The sequence below is a fragment of the Colossoma macropomum genome, unplaced genomic scaffold (assembly GCF_904425465.1).
Source record: "Colossoma macropomum unplaced genomic scaffold, Colossoma_macropomum, whole genome shotgun sequence".
Lineage (NCBI taxonomy): Eukaryota > Metazoa > Chordata > Actinopteri > Characiformes > Serrasalmidae > Colossoma > Colossoma macropomum.
Window position 1 is genome coordinate 40,965,250 of NW_023494803.1, and position 17,412 is coordinate 40,982,661.

The window sequence follows — 17,412 nt, forward strand, 5'->3', positions numbered from 1 at the left end:
ATTTTTCCATATTCCATATCCATATTTTAGTGGATTTTCCATGATTGACAACATGTGGTTTGATGCTCTGTAGCAGCCATTTTATGAAATGCATTGTTCATTAAAAATGTCTCTGGTGTTCCTTTGTTATGTGTAACACTAATGAGGATCAGTAACACCAGTGACTCCTATAGAAAGATAGAAAAGTGGACGTTTCTATAGAATGACCCCTAAAATGACCGAAAAATCATTAATCTTGGTTATTATAATGGTTTCATCTGTTTTTCGAGCAGGTGGAAAACGAAGTAGAGCTACACCTGTAAGTTCAGTAGGTTCCTGTTTGGTTCCGTTCTTGTTTTTGAATGTGTGGTGAAAAACACCACAACGCTAATGCTTCTTTATTAAATGGTGTAATAAAATGTAGTGTGTGACATTATTGACCTAGGAAGACCAGTTGGAAAAGATTTTGCCTTTCCAATGTCTTGGAAGTCTCAGAATTAGCACAAAATCCTGTTGTAGCAGTGCAGCAATTCTTTGTTGCTTGACTTACAGGCTTTCAGTGCTTTTTACCTTTTTACCCCTTTTTTTTTATTTAACAGGGACTCTACACATTAATCAATGTCAAATGTGCCAAATTTAGCTTAATGGCAGATTTTCACAGGGCAAATTCTTAATTACAAAGGAAATTAAATTAAACTCACACAAAACAACAAGTCTGCAAAGATATGGAACATGAGTTATACACTGATTTAGCAGATTTAAGGATCCATTTACAGCCTGTTAAAAACTTTTTGGGTTGTCAAACTTCTAAAGTCAGAGGGGAGAGAGTTCCACTCATGTGGATAGAAGCTGCATTACTTGTTAGCTACATTAGCCTAATAGCTCCAGTGTAAAACAAAGGAAGCAACCACATCCTAGCAGGTTAACTATATTTGCTATAAGAGGTGGCAAAAATGATGTACATTTATTTTTTTGCCAAACTATTCATTTAAGGGCTCCTTTATGATTAGAAAGAGGGAAAAGTCAGATCATCGTGTTGCTGCTTTACAGCTGCCAAAGAAAAAGGAGAATAAGGGTCATTCTTCCTTTGCAGTGGGAAAGCTCTTCACAAAGGTTTCAGGGCTTAAAAAAATGCTTTAAATATCAGTCACAGCTCCGAATGTCGGTATGTACATTTACACAGTTGATCTAAGATTAAATAACACTTCCCCCCCCCTATGATTCTCTGATTTTTCTTTTTTTTATCCCGTTTCATAGTCGCTCTGCATGTGTAAAACTCGTCACAAATCCAATTTTCAACATTTGAGAAAACGTAGTAACACTTTCTATGAATGTCACGTTTGTAAGCATCTATAAACACATTTATAACATGTTATAATGCATTCATATGGCATTATAAACATGATTATAAACATTTATAAAAATGAATTACACTTTATAGCCATGTTTATTATATATTATGAATTGTTAATATAATGCATTATAAGTAGTGTTGATAACATGTTATGCTGTCAGTGCCAAAGAAGTCAATACAAGCTTGGAGAGCTTAAAGTAAAGACAAATACCAAGCTAACGGTGGTGAACATTACCTTTCCCACATTGGGTAAAACACTGATGGCAGCTCTAGTTTAAACTCTGACATTTGAAGCCTGTAATGTGCTTTACTGTGAATGTTTTAGTGTTTCAGTAAATCCTTCAGTAAATACTTCAACTTGAAGCCTCACTCTGAACACTGGAGGAGGCTTTAGTACAGTACGCTTCACTTTACTTAGAGCAGACAAATACAACTTATGAGCTCTTATAATTTGTTATGATCAGTACTTATAATGTATTATGTTAACAATTCATAATGCATAATAAACATGGCTATAACGTATAATGCATTTTTATAAATATTTATAGCTTTGTTTATAATGTCTTATGAATGCATTATAACATGTTATGAATGAGTTTATAGATGCTTACGAAGGTGACATTCATAGAAAGTGTTACCAAAATAGTTTTAAGAGGTTTAACTTAGCAATTTAATAGATTCATGTTCAATTTTTATATCATTAATGTTATACTACATTTTAAAAATGTGTATTTTATTTAAAGTTTATTTGTCACAGAGGTTTTGGTCACTGGTGTTATCAGGACTCTTATTTTACATTTTGAGCTCTATTAAACTGCTTCTTTGGGTCGAGGCTCATCAGAGAGGAAGCAGCTCAAGGCATGAGAAGGCGAGTCACACTCGCTCACTATATTTCCTTAATTTATTGATCATTTTGTTTATCAGGCAGCTCATAATTTCTATGTGTCACTGGTGTTTTGTGCTTTCATGGCTGGATAATTAAAATTTGGTCAAAATAAAGCCATAAATATCATTTTTATTACTGGTTTTAAATAGTTGCACAAGGTCACCTGATCAGCCAAAGAGTCAGACAAATTACAGAATCTTCAGTTTTAACCAGAATGTCTCTGGAGTCACCATCACTGGTGTTACACCATATTCATACAACACTAGTGACTGTAAAATATGTTTGAATTAAGCTCTTACTTGCATATATGATAATAGGAGATATCAATGGACATATTCAGATTATTTAGTTTTGGGATGAAAGAAATCAATTTTTATTAAAAATGTATCCACCTGAATTCCCACTCCAAATGGAGAACAACCCATAATAGTTATTTCACAAACTTACCTGAAGCTGCGCGATGTGGGCGGCAGAGAGGAGAATGAAGGAGGGTGATGGAGGCATAAAGCAGACAATGAATACGCAAATGCATATAATCAAGCCTGCATCTGTTTATGTGGCTCGTTGTAAAGCTGTCGTTTTGGATTTGTGTTGGGTGTAAACAACCCGTCTTTTATGGGAGACTGAGGGGAACCGAGACTCCAGCGTAACTGAGACTATTTTTTTGGGAGTGACCTTTAGTTTATTAGCTGTCTGTGTAACGTTGACAAGCAAAGGAGAAGAAAAACGGGGTTAAAAAGCTGATGCACTCTGAAAAGACCAGTGTTTGAGATGTGTTTAGTGATGTTGGTCATTTAGCTGAAGTAGCCGGTTGAGGTTATTACTGATACTCACGGTAGGTGGGAGAATGACTGCAGCACTGCTGCAAATCAAACCCTCAGCACAACCCATAGAAATCAGAAGTTATTGCCATTTTACCATGGATTTGGTTTACATTACAGAATTTTATATGACAGACTGTCCATCTAAACCAGGGGTCGCATCCCAAATGTTAAGAAGAGCCATTTTGTCCTTTCGACAAAAATCAATCCACCTTGGAAGCCACAACATTTAATGCCCATTTTACCATCTTGGCTGTAAATATGATTGAGTATGTGCTGATGAGCTAGTATAGGCTAAAAATATAATATAAATGAAAACGCAGACTTACTTTGCTCAGCTTTAAGCTTTAGCTCAGCTACAGCTGCTTTTCTCGCATCTCCGGCAGGAAACTTTTCCACAAAAGTAGAATAGTTTCTTGTAAAATGTCTCTCAATGTTTGTTTTTTTTTTTTACGAAGCTGAAGTCGCTTCTTATTCGTCAGCTTCTTGTTTGAATTTTCCTGTTTGGAAAAATTTGAATGAGAAACTGACTTTAGTTTTGTGACTTTTTATTGTTTCCCATTGCAGATTAAACGTATCAGGAAACCAGCTGGAGTGATTATAAATGCAAATAAGTCCATTCGTCTCTAAATTATCGATGTTCATCTGAAATCTCTCTCTTTGTCTTTTCGTTAGCTACTAGCTAGGGAGATTGTTGTCTGTGTTGCTATGGTGACCAGCAGTCTGTGCTGATCTTCAGGGTTAAAGGGTGAATCAGCAGTTCTACATTAACTCCAGAGTTTAAGACCATTTATTGTTAAACTGTGTTGAACGATCAGCAGAGCTTTATTTTACTGTAAAGGAGGATTATTTTATTTTTACCTACAAACCTGATTCAGCTGTGGAGCCACAACAGGACAGTAAAAGAGCCACATGCTGCTGACCTCTGATCTAAGCGGTGACTATTGTCAGAAGATCGCATGTTCGATTCTAAGTGAGTCCACGAGAGTATCATTTTCCTCTCTCTTTCTCTCTGTGTCTCTCTCTCTCTCTCTCTCGCTCTCTCTCAGCTGATGAAACAGTTATTAGCAGTTAGCATTCTCCTCTAAGTGTGCTGAGCTGTGTTGCATTGATGGCAAATTGAAAAGATGTGGTGGAGAGGAGAATTCACGTGTCTCAGAGGAAGCACACGCTCACCTTCACCCTCCTAGTTTGGTAGCATCGTGTGACTGAGGAAGACCAGGCTAACAGGAAGAGCTGGACATGAATACAGTCGTATGTTTGAGCACCCAGCATGGTCAAATTTAGTGCAAATAAGTGAACCCAATTCTGAAAGAATAAGAAAACACCCTTCTGCACATTTTAATACATGATGACTGTTTATTTACTGAATTTAATGTATTGGGGGAAAAAATTAAGGCATAAAATGTAGCCCGGGCAAAAGTCATGGCACGTTTTAAAATCTCTGTTTTGTCTTTTTTCAGCAAATAAAGCAAAGAAATAGAAGTTGCACTTTTATTTACTTCTATTTACAAACACAAATGTGGTAGGAATTGAATGTTCATTGAATGAATCTTGTTTCAGTGATCTATGATGATTCATAAGGGTCAGCAGTGCGCGAAGCAGAAAACCTAAAGTACAAACCATAACAAAGCAATAAGTGAGCAGCTGGTTGTCATTATCTTCTCGTAGCTTGCTGTGTGCCCAGAACTAAATTTGGAGGACGCCTTCCATAGCAGAACGAGCCCTGCCGCTGCCCTCGTAAGTCTGCAGGACGTTTCGAATCACTCCGCGGTGATTTCTCCGTCTCAAGGCCCTGTTTTCATTACGGCTGCCCGACTGGCCGCATCGGCCTGTTTTATGTGCTTCATAATTCCAGAGCTAACAGCGACCCCGGGCTCCATAAACGTCCGTCTGTCAGACTTACCGAGATGAGCGCACGTCTCCATGAGGAGAGGCTGAGGAGAAAGTCAAAAAACCCTTAAGTTGAAGTCATCATCACTGAAAAAACAGCATGTTGTTGTAATTTTACAGAAATTACTATATGAATTATTTCTGACTCGTAGCTCCCTGAAAGGAGTGGAGGAATGATGTGGAAAGTGCAGATTCTAAACTTTCAATGCGTACCACATTAGTGTTTGTGAGTAGAAGAGGAGATATTTGATTATGGTTTGAATCTGACGAAGTTATAGTTGTATTTACAGCCTTTATTCTGCAGAAAGAAAAGCATCATTAACATTGTTTTTAACATGAAAGTTGAAACAAACTGAAAGTCAGAAGTGTTTAAAATTGCAATTGCCTGTGCTTTTGTAATTAGTTTCCACCTCATATTACAAAAATAAAGTCTGCAGTACAGTATTTATTAATGTATTTATTAATAACTTATTTTTTGACAAAGAATAAAATGAAATATTAACTACTTTACTGGAAGCATTCAGTGATGGCGTTTTAAATGTTTGTTTTTATAAATGTTAATATACATTATAGTTGCTTTGTAATTGTGCACAGGTCTTTATCCAAATAGGATGCATTATAGTGAATAGTGACGTTACTGTATGTTTATAGGTCACCAAAGAATGAATAATTTATTATTACAGCCTTAAGCATTATTAAAGTTTAGAAATATGCTTATAAAGCAATGTTACCAAGTTATAAAGAGATATAAGCACATTTATAAAGACTTTCTATGAAGCCCTTATTCATTTCTTACCAAACATCTTTTACATTTTGCCATTTTTGTTGTTTTCTTGACACTGAAACAGAGTCCGAAGTGAAGACTTGAGTCTGTCCATAAAGAATATAAGAATAAAGATAAACATTACTAATTTATATTCCACTGAAATAGTAATGACTTGTAAAAGTCCTGCGTGTACAGTGTTTAAAAAATGGGAAAACATCTGGATTAAAGCAACCGTGTAACTGCAGGTGATGGATTTCAGTACAGCTCTATCTGCAGGTATCAGCAGCTTCAAGTGAGCATCAAATCCCCACATATTACCCACAACTGAAGCTGTTAAAGATAAAAAGCTTGTTGGGTCAGGTTAAAGGTTTCCCACAGAAGTGAAGGGCATTTTGCCATCCAAGTCAAGACCGAGGTCATTAGCTTTGGCCAGAGCAGCCCTGAATCCAAACAGTGTGACCACTGTTTTGTCATAGGAAGTTTGATGACATCCAATGAATGTGTTTACGAGAACTCAATAATCTGATCATAATTGGATTTCTGCAGTTATCTGATTATTCAGATGGTCATGTAAACAGCACACTCTGATTTCTTAGATCAGAGTAAGGTCTAGAAATCTGATTAAGAAGCTGGATTTGAGCTCAGTAATCAGATTTCTCAGTGCATGTAAACTCTTACTCTGATTTCTTTCAGATTTCTCAGTCTGAGCATGTGTGAAAACAGACTGCTGCATTAAGTTTGAGTTACTTCACAGTCTTATTCTGTGAGTTTACTGGCTAGATTTTAAAGCTGATATCCGATTACTGTCTGACTCATGTAGACCTGGAGTTTTCCATTATCTTATTACAAAAAGAGCATGTAAACACGTTGATCAGATTACTGACGCAATCTGATTTTCTGCAGTTATTGGATTATTAAATGCATATAAATGCACTCAGTGTTTAAGAACCTGTAAACAATGTAGTTTAGTTGATATGATTGAAATTGGAGTTTGAAAGATTGGCTGTCAGGAGCAGTGGGATGGTGATGAGGTAGATTTGGGAATCATATGCATAAAATGTGAAATTCAGACCATGTTTGCAGATTATAGGACCAAGGGGTGGCCTGTAGATGATAAATAGGAGTGGGCCTAAAACAGAGCCTTGAGGTACACCTTGATCAACTGAAGCAGTGTGAGATTTGAATTTTCCAATGGAAATTAAGTGCTGCCTGTCAGTAAGCTGTGATTTGAATGAGGCTAAGGGAGTGACGTGGATACCTAAAGACTCAAAATTGTAATTAACTGTACTGAAAGCAGCACTTAAAATGTTAATGATGGTCATTATGACATACCCTTATCTATACGCATGCACATTGTCACAAACATGAGTAGTTGTTATCTTGAAGCCTGAGTTTGTCTGTTATTTTCTACTTTTTGTTAATTGATGTGTAAAATCTGTCATTACTTGTTAGCTACATTAGCCTCATAGCTTCTGTGCTAAAACTAAAGAGGCAAGCTTTAGACACCAAACATGTCTTCCTGGATCGACTCCATTTAGAGTAAGCTGGAAATTGTGGACATTTTTATTAATTTTTTTCGCTTTATAAAGAGAGAATCTTAATCCCCTCCACACACAAACAGGTGGGATAAATCTCACACCCATCAAATAAACAGAGATGCTCTCTGATCCTTTTTGTTGAACTCCTGCTAGTGAAACCACAGCTATGTGGCATAAATCTGTCCATGTTTATAGATAATAGAATGTCATACAGTAACATTAACAAAAAAGGCATAATAGCTGGTTCTAGCAGTGCTATGCAGATGTCTGCAGCTTTACCATGAATGTTCTTACTGTGTTAAACTCTGTTTTAGGGTCATGATGTACTGAAAATGTGAAGTGCAGTCTAATGCATTTTCATGCTGGTCAGTTTGGTCAAAAAAAGACATTAATCTTAAACATTGCCTGTAGCTACCTGACCGACAGGGCTAGCTGTCCAGCATCAGTGGCTGTTTTTGGGAGATAAAATAGGAGCTCAAGGCCAAACCTTAGGGCTGTCCTTCCAGCCCTGAGACGGACGTTTGAAGAGAGGCATGGTGGCAAAATAACACATGATGGCTGGCAACATTAGCGGTGGGTCTGATTGAGTTTCAGATTGATCGCTGTGTGTGAAAAATGCTCCGGAGTGAAGTGTTTTTAAACTGTGCTGGTGATCAGCTGATGAAAAAAAGGGTGGACATGTGCAACAACAGGCCCCAGAGCCAGCGCCTAAAAGATGAAAGATTTTTGTGAATTTAGTCAGCAATGGAAAATAAATTTCACACTTTTCATGTCGTAAGCGGAAGCGAGAGCCAGGTGTGTGTGTGGATGCCTCTCCAGGGGGGTCCGTGTGCTGAAGTTGAAGGAAAAAGAGCCAGTTTAAGCTTAATTGAAGTTATAATCGCAGGTCCGTGAACTTTGATGTTGTGCCAGGCTGTTGGTCCAGCAGGACAGAGAGATGGAGAGATGAAAAAGCATCAGAAAACGGAAGCTGAGATCACCAACACTTACAGAGAAACTGAGAAGAATCCTGAAATCACCTGCTGTAGCCTTAAAAAAGAGGCCAGATGTTTAGACGGTCATTTAAAACTAGTTTCATGAGGCTAAAGCCCCCCCAACTTAGTAATGTCTACATTTCCTTTGATCCATGTTTTCTGAACACAAATCTGAAGGATATATATTCAAACCATATGGCTCAGAGAGTTTGGTGATGCTTTACTTGAATGCTGCTAAATAACATTGACATCGCCCTGCTATAAACATGCTGTCATAAGTTATTATAAAAGATTATGTCCAGTAATAAGTGTTGTTACCATTACGATTAATAGTCGTGACAGATGCCATAATGTTTAATGTTATGACAGCTAAACAGAGCTAACTAGCTACACTTAGTAGAAATTAGCATGTGACATAAGCTGTCTTGACATTGAACATGATGATATTTGTTATGATAGCTACTGGTAATAACAAGAAACTGAACCACATTTGTTATGACAACCCATGACAACAAACAACATGTTTATGGCATGGTTAGGCCACTGATGTAGCAGAGTTCATGTTTGTCATATAATGCATCATATTTAGTCTTTTGGTCACATAGAACTTCTTATTTCTAACAAAACTATTAAAAAAAATCCAGATATGATTGTGAAAAGTATACAAAAGCACATGTACTCCAAAAAAGGAAAGAAAAAGAAAGAAAGTGCAATGGCTGAAATTTTAAGCTGCATAAATGTGACCATATGTTATTTCATTCATGGCCACTTTGGAGGTGCAGCACCAACTTGCCTTATTAATCTTAAGGCACATTATTCAGTAACTGAATTGAATTAATCAGTGTGTACTAAGAATAAATCAGTAACTACTGTGAATTATGAAACTGCTATGAATTATTCAGTACCTACTATGATTATTATGTAACTACTGTGAAATATTTAGTATCGAATATGAAACTACTGTGGAGGTTCTCTAGTTATGAGAGTGAGAAACTGAAGTGTGACATGTTTATGAAATATTCAGTAACTACCATAATTATGAAACTACTATGAATTATTCAGCATCTATAATGAATTATTCAGTAACTACCATGAGTTATCCAGTAACTACTATGAATTATTCAGTATCTACTGTGAATTATTCAGTATGTACTATGAATTATTCAGTAACTACTATGAATTATTCAGTATGTACAATGAATTATTCAGTACCTTCCATGAATTATGAAACTTCTGTGAATTATTCAGCATCTACTATGAATTATTCTGTATTTACTATGAATTATTCAGTACCTACTATGAATTATTATGAAACTACTATGAATTATTCAGCAACTACTATGAATTATGAAACTACAATGAATTATTCAGTACCTACTATGATTATTAAGTAACTGCTGTGGTATATTCAGTATTGAGTATGAAGCTACTGTGGATGTTCTGTAGTTATGAGAGTGTGAAACTGAAGTGTGATGTTTATAAAAGCATCAACTGGTTTCAGAAAAACACTTGTAAGTTGTTTTTGCTTTAATACTTGGCATCAACACACATCTGCAGGGAAAAGATGCTACTATTGCCTGTTGAGATGGATGCCATGTCTTAGAATAGCGTACGAAATCCAGTCTGTGTTTACTTGCAGAGAAACCTGAGTTCCGCTCTGAGTGGGTCGCAGTCGGACCCCTGCAGTGAGACAGATTGCTCTTTGGCAGGCCCACAAGATACACATTCATCACACAGCTAGTTAGGAGGGAAGAGCGCGAGGTGCTGGGAAGCCCCTACTGATGGAGCTTACACTGCGTGACTGAGGAGACTAATGATTTTTATCAGATTAAGAGGATACAGAGTGTTGGCGTGGCATTTAAGTAAACATGGCTGCAGTCTGGCACGTTCTGAAGCGTGCTGGGTGAGCTGTCAGAGTGGGCTGCCGTTTTTTTGTCATTTAAACGCGGATAAGGTAAAGGCCACTGCATTACACGGCAGCTGGACTTTAGAGCCGTGTCTCTCTGAAGTGTTGGCCGCTCTCTGATTAAATCTGTTATTTTGCTCCGGTTCCAAAAGCAGCGGGGTGGCCCAGCTCAGCTGCAAAATCATTTTGGTCTTTGTGTTTTCTGTCACGTTACTCTGACTTGACAGCCTGAACATGTTCCACCGTTCTGCAGTTCAGGACCTCCGGTCGGGGTGTATAAATAGGTCTGAAGGTGGCGACTTCAACTGTTTTGGAATGTCATAATCATATAATGTTCTGGGGACACTGGGGAATTTCTAAGGTGCTCCATTTAGTCAACACCACTTTCTAAAGTGCTCCATTTTGTCTCTACCACTTTCTGAAGTGTTTCATTTGGTGCCCACCACTTTCTGAAGTGCTTCATTTGGTGCCCACCACTTTCTGAAGTGCTTCATTTGGTGCCCACCACTTCCTGATGTGCTCCATTTTGTCCCCACCACTTCCTGAAGTGCTCCATTTGGTGCCTGCCACTTTCTGAAGTGCTTAATTTTCTGCCCACCATTTGCTGAAGCGCTCTATTTTGTCCCCACCCCACTTGAAGTGCTTCATGTTGTCTTGGCCACTTTCTGAAGTGCTCTATTTTGTGCCCACCACTTGCTGAAGTGCTGCATTTGTCTCCACCACTTTCTGAAGTGCTCCATTTTGTCTCCGCCACTTTTTAAAGTGCTCCATTTTGTTCCCACCACTTTCTTAAACGCCTGGTTTGATTTTGTCCAAACCAGTTCCTGAAACGCTCAATTTAGTTCAGTTTAGTTATGAAGTACTTGATTTTGTCCCCACTACTTTCTGAAATACATTTTGTCCCCACCATTTTCTCAAGGGCTTGATAATCTTCTCACCGATGTTTAGAATGCTCAATTTTGTTCCCACCACTTTCTGAAGTGCTTAAAGTTATTCCTGCCACTTTGTGAAGTGCCCAATTGTCCCCACCACTTTCTGAAAAACTCTGAAAGGGGCTTCTCTCTCTCTCTCCCTCCATTTCCTCATGAAGAGAGAAAGTTTTGTTCCCACCACATACTGAGTTACACTCAGCATCAAAAAATTGCTTTAAAACTCAAATCCACAAACACTTTTCAGAACACTTAATATTATTTCAACTGGTTGCCTCATTTAATTGTTTCATAATGCTAATTACATATTTGAATGCAGCTTCCTCTGAAAATCTTGTTTGACCGGCAGCATCTCCGCTTCACAGCATGCAACACACATTTAGAAATTAATGAATTAGATGAATTTATAGTGGAATATTGAAACAGGGAAATTTGAGAATGTACAGAAAAATAATCCATAAAAAACAGATTTTTTTTTACTGTGCTTGTGTTTCAGAAAACCACTGGTTTGTTTTGTTTTGATGAGAACATTCCTCAGTTTCGGACTGTGTTGTACTCTCTTTCTGGATGACCAGGTAGGGCTGCTCCTGCTGACCTTGTGTAGCAGTCCAGCCGTGTATTGCATTTACAAACAGCCTCTGATCTGAAGGCTTTCAGGGCTCCTGTGATGGTATTTGTACTCTCGGCCTTTAACGCATTTCAGTGTCTTGGATACGAGTCATCTGCACTGACAGAAGCTGGACGGAGGACCGGCTCTTTCTGCTCAGGTTCACTCTGTACTCAAACTGACTGACCTTGAGGTGCTGAGATGCGCCCAGAGAGAGAGAGAGAGAGAATTTAACTGTACAGTCAGTATCCGTCTATTAGCAGTGCATGATCAGAATCAATATTTGCTCCCAACATCTGTTATGATTCTGTGACATAATGTTATCCAGCAAAATTCACTGTTTGCTGTACCCAGTCCAAGTCTTGTGCGGGAGAGATTAAAAATAAATAAATAAATAAATAATTAAAATAATTCTTCTAATACATGCGCTTTCAATATCTGGAGCAAAATCAATAACACAATCAAGAGAATTTTATTTTTACACACATACATACTTAGTTGGATTTTTCAAGGGACTTTTTATGCTAACCTACCGCCGTGAGCTAACGGCAGGCTTGTTGTCCATCAGAAAATGTTGACGAGCACACCAGCGCCCTCTACTGTGCGCTCTTCCTTCATGAGGTGTTGGATTGGATTTCAAAATTTTACACTTTGTTTCTTTAAGTCTACATTTCCCCCACATTTAGGCCAATATTTCTCATGGTTCTACCCAGACATTCTCAATAAGAGATCACATCTGTCCCTGTGAAACTAACCCAACTCAGCAGCTTATCCTCACATCAATTAGTTAATTTAAAGATTAATGATACATCAACAACAAAAAACGCCAACATTCATTGACATTATGGCATTATTGCTTAGCAGTTTAATCTCACACAGCTTTGTAAAGCGGAACTTTTAGAAAGTGGGTCCAGTTCTAAAATCTGACTGGCCATCAGATGTGGTTGGAAAATACTTACATACTTATGACCATCTCTTCATGCATGTGTATAACATAAACATAACTAAAACCATATTAAACATAGCTTAGAGTACAAACCTGGTTTTGTTTAAAGAGGCTGACAACTTATTTTCTTAACCAATAGAACTGGGTTAGTCAACTCAGCAGATACCTAACAGGCCTCAGTTAATACTCGACATCAGGATTTGAAGCGAGTTATTTACTGAAAGATTAACTCTAAAACATTAAATGTAAAGAATATATTATAGAATATCAATGGCTTAAAAGCTTCAATGTTCTGTTTTTTGTTCAATTGTCTGTAAGTAGTATTAAACCCAGTGTGATAAAGTGAAAATGCACTGGAATTTTCCACTGCAAAATAAATGGCGTAGCAGAAATTCCCGTCATTGTCTTGCCAATTTGATATCAAAGGATCTTATACAGATTTCTACATTAACGATTCATAAATATATAAAAATGGTGTTGTGGTACAACTGTAAGTGTTGGTCTTGAAGAAGGCGTGTGCTACTCTTCACTCTCCCAGCATTTGGTAGCATTATATGATGGGGAAGTCTAGTTAGCAGGAGGAATTGGCCATGACTAAACTGGGGTAAAAATCCCAAAACAGCAGCAAATGTATAAAAACCTGCTGAAATTAGTTCGGTATAAAATGAAGGGCAGTGGTGCAAGGTTGCTTGGCAACAGTGGCTTAACTCAAAATACATTAGTGCTCCACTTCTTGTGCCTAACAACACCCATTACTTGTGATGCTTATTGTTATGCCTCTTATTGCTTTACTGTACAAGCTATCAGCCCATCGAAATGAGCTTTGTGTAACTGAGCAATGTTGTTGTCTTTGTTGCCTGTGCTTTAAAACAAAGAAACCTCCAGCTGATAAATATCACTGAAATAAATAGCTACTAACTGATTTAGCTGTAATGAAATCATACTTGAAAATGGCCATATAAGTCAATGATTGGTGCCCTGCTGTTCTCCACAGTAGTCCTCAGCAATGCTTACTAATTCAGTACTGGATTTTTCCAGACTGGACCCCATCAAGACCCCATTTCTTGGACCATTTTTCTTTTCAAAGTAAAGGCAGCCAGTTTTTAAAAATGCATGGCTTTATTCGATAGGAAAGTGCATCCTGCTGCAAAGTAGCAGGGGGCAGAAAAAAGAAAAGCAAACAATAGGTGAACGCAGAAAAATGGCTTTTGTTCCTTTTAAAAAAAGACCAGCTCGCCATAAAGGTTGAGTGACCCATTTTACCAGAGGTTGCACAACACACTTTCTTTCACCGCACATGTTGGATGTGCCGACTAACGAGGGAGAGGAAGATGAATGGCTGTGATAAAACCATCTCTCTTCATGAGGAAATGGAGGGAAGAGAGAGAGAGAGAGAGAGAGAGAGAGAAGCCCCTTTCCAGAGCTTTCACTGAGGATTTTTTTTGTCTCTGTAAAATCATTTAAAATGAACTGTTGTGGAAAGAAGAGTGGAGGGACAGTGAGGATCAGCTGATAGTCAAGGTTTTGATGGACATTTTTAACCCTTCGGAGTCGCAGTTCCTGACAGCTGTGCTGTAATTTCATATGAATTGTTTCTCACTCATTGAATCAAACAGAGAAACTGTCCAAAGTGCAGATTCTAAATGTACAAACACAGATGTGGTATGGATTAAAGCAGAACTATGGATAAATCAACCAGCGGCAAACTAACAAAAGCAGCAGTTTGGAGGAGCTCCAGTTCCCCTCCAGATCCTCCACTGTAGTCCATAGTTTGCATAATGTTAGCCCTTTTTTACCCTGTCCTTCAGTGGTAAGGACCACCATGGACCCTCACAGAGCAGGTACTATTTGGGTGGTGGATCATTCTCAGCACTGCAGTAACACTGATGTGGTGCTGGTCTAAGTGGATCAGTGATGTATGTCTGTGTGTGTGTGTGTATGTGTGTATATCGCACCACAATATATATATATATATATTATATATATATATAAATATATTTCAGTGTTCAGTGTGTCACTCTTTCCCTTTATTCCAGCTTCCATTCTGTTCAGGAGACTCACTTTCAGTTCCTCAAAGAATCTGCAGACACACCTCCAAAGTTCAGTCTTAGAAGCTGGTTGATCATTTTCTGAAGTAGTCAAACACATTCAGTGGTGTTGAGGTCTGGACTCTGGGGTGGTCAGTCCATCGTTCTGCTTCTTTGTTTGATGTGTCCGTCTCCTTTTCTCAGTGAGGTTCTTCTTGACAGCTACACATCCTTTCAGACCCACAGCGCTGAGTTGTCTTCTCACAGTGGAAGGATGGACAGAAACGCCTGTGGATGTTTTCAGAACTGAAGCAGCTTGATTTTCTCCTCTCTCTCAGAGATGAAAGCTTTAAGTGCTGTTTATCTGATGGGGGCAGTTTTGGGGTCTACCAGCTCTTCCAGGTGGTTGCTAGGAGCCCCATTTTCTTTTGTTTTGGAAACGTTATCTTCACCATCAGTTTCAGGTTTATTGGTATCTCTTTATTCAAGTACATAGGAGGTTGGTCTTGTAAGAGTGGAAACAACTGCTCATGGGCTAAAATTGCCACCAAGTGGACAGATTTAGGCCCCTACCAATTGACTCTTACCATTCTGTTTTGCATGTTCACATCTAGGGGTATCTCTTGTTGAGATAGAGGGGTAGGGTGAAGTGTTGGGGCTACATGACCCTCCAAACGGAGGTTTTTCAGCAACTCCAAACAGAGTGATATGAGAAAAAAAGAAAAACCGGCAAGACGACTGAACAAGAGACCAAAGAAACCCACAAATGTGAGAATTTTCTCAGTTGAAAAAAACAATAACCACTGTATTATCTTAGTTTAATGTTGTTTCATTTTGTTTTATTATGGTCATTTTCTTCATAAGAAGCATAAAAAATCGCTAGTAGTGCTGATGTCTCGGTAGTTAGCTAGCTCAATTTCCCGTTCCGCCTTAAATGGTGCAGCAGTTACATTCTGGCACATGAGAATTGTGGCACCATTTGAGGTGGAACGGGAAAATTCTAACAAGAAGCTGATGCGTATCTGACTTCAGCTTCATATCACTGAAAAATAAGGGGTGGGTGATAATAAATAATTGCCCCCCTCTTTGAAGGCATATGATGCCCTAAATGTAACTAAAGCCCAGCAGTGAGGAGCTGAACTTTACCCTCCTCTGCTGTCACTGCAGACTGGCAGGGTCGCCTACAGAGCAGCGCTGGTAGCTGTTAATGAAGTGATGCTCTTTTTATTTGAGGGTCCCATTTCAGAGGGAAGATTTCAACCACTACCCCTCAGTAACTCTTCCACGGAGCAAGATGACACTCGAAAATAAGGGGTAGGGGTAAAAATAAGAAATGGGATGGGCCTGAAATGCACCGCTTTTGGAATGAAAACAAGCCTTAGGGTCACATTTAGGGGACTAGGACTAATGTGATTAATTGCAATTAACACCAAATAATTTGCATAATTGTGATTAATGAATTTAATTGTTTGACATTTACATTTTGAATAGTGAATCAATAGAACAATAATAACTCAGCTTTTAAAGGTTAATCTCAAAGACCTGCCACATGTGTGGTTATCTTTGACCTTTTGAAAGACGTACCGGACGATGAATAGAGAGATCTCTGATGTAGCGCTGCGACATAAATCTTCATCTGCGCTTCATTTTTGCCTTTCAACCTTTTTTGCGTGGAGGAGAAACGCACCCCAACTGTTCGTGTAATTAGCTGAAGTTGCTGAGCTGGACTTCTCTTCACATGAGAGAGTTAAGCCGCTTCCCGGCCTGCCTGGGTCAGGTTTTAGAGCCCGACTCTTCTACATGAATAATGGTGGCCATGCTGAGAGAGGACGTATGATATTACTGTGCTACTGCGGCTGCGTTCTGCTGAAACGCTGAGCTGCACAGCCAGCACAAAAAACACAAAGGCCTGCAGCGCTGGAGTCTGCACTGGACCAACACAAACACAGCACAGATGGCACAGAAGACCCTGGAGATTCCCTCTGATTAACACGTCGGATGTGTTTTTGCCTCGGCTCTCTCGCGTTCTCTGTGGAACACCAGAAATATGGAGGACACATCGATTCAAGAGGCTTCAGGATGAGTGGATTATAATCAACATGCTGTTGCCAGATTACAGCACTGCATGCTGCCTGTCAAAAGTTTGAGGACTAAAAAAAAAGCTTTTAATAAAAATTAACTTTTTTTTTTGCCGTTAGAACCAGAAGTGTAGTCTGCACTACATGCAATGTAAAGAGTGGAGTAAAGCACCATCTCTGGACTCTGGAGCAGTGGAAACGTATTCTGTGGAGTGACGAATCAGCTTCTCTGTCTGTCAGTCTGATGGACGAGTCTTGGTTTGGCGAATGCCAGGAGAACGTTACCTGCCTGACTGCACTGTGCCAGCTGTAAAGTTTGGTGGAGGAGGGATGATGATATGGGGCTGTTTTTCAGGGGTTGGTCTAGAACCCTTAGTTCCAGTGAAGGGGAATCTTAATGCTTCAGCACCAAGACATTTTGGACAATTGTACGATTCTAACTTTGTGGAACAGTTTGGGGAAGAACCTTTCCTGTTCCAGCATGACTGAGCCCCAGTGCACAAAGCAGCTCCATAAAGGCCTGACTGGGTGAGTTTGGTGTGGAAGAACTTGACTGACCCTCACAGAGCCCTGACCTCGACCCCATCAAACACCTTTGGGATGAACTAGAACGGAGATTGTGAGCCAGGCCCTCTCGTCCAACATCAGGGTCTGAACTCACAGATGCTCTTCTGGATGAATGGGTATAAATTCCCACAGACTCTCCAA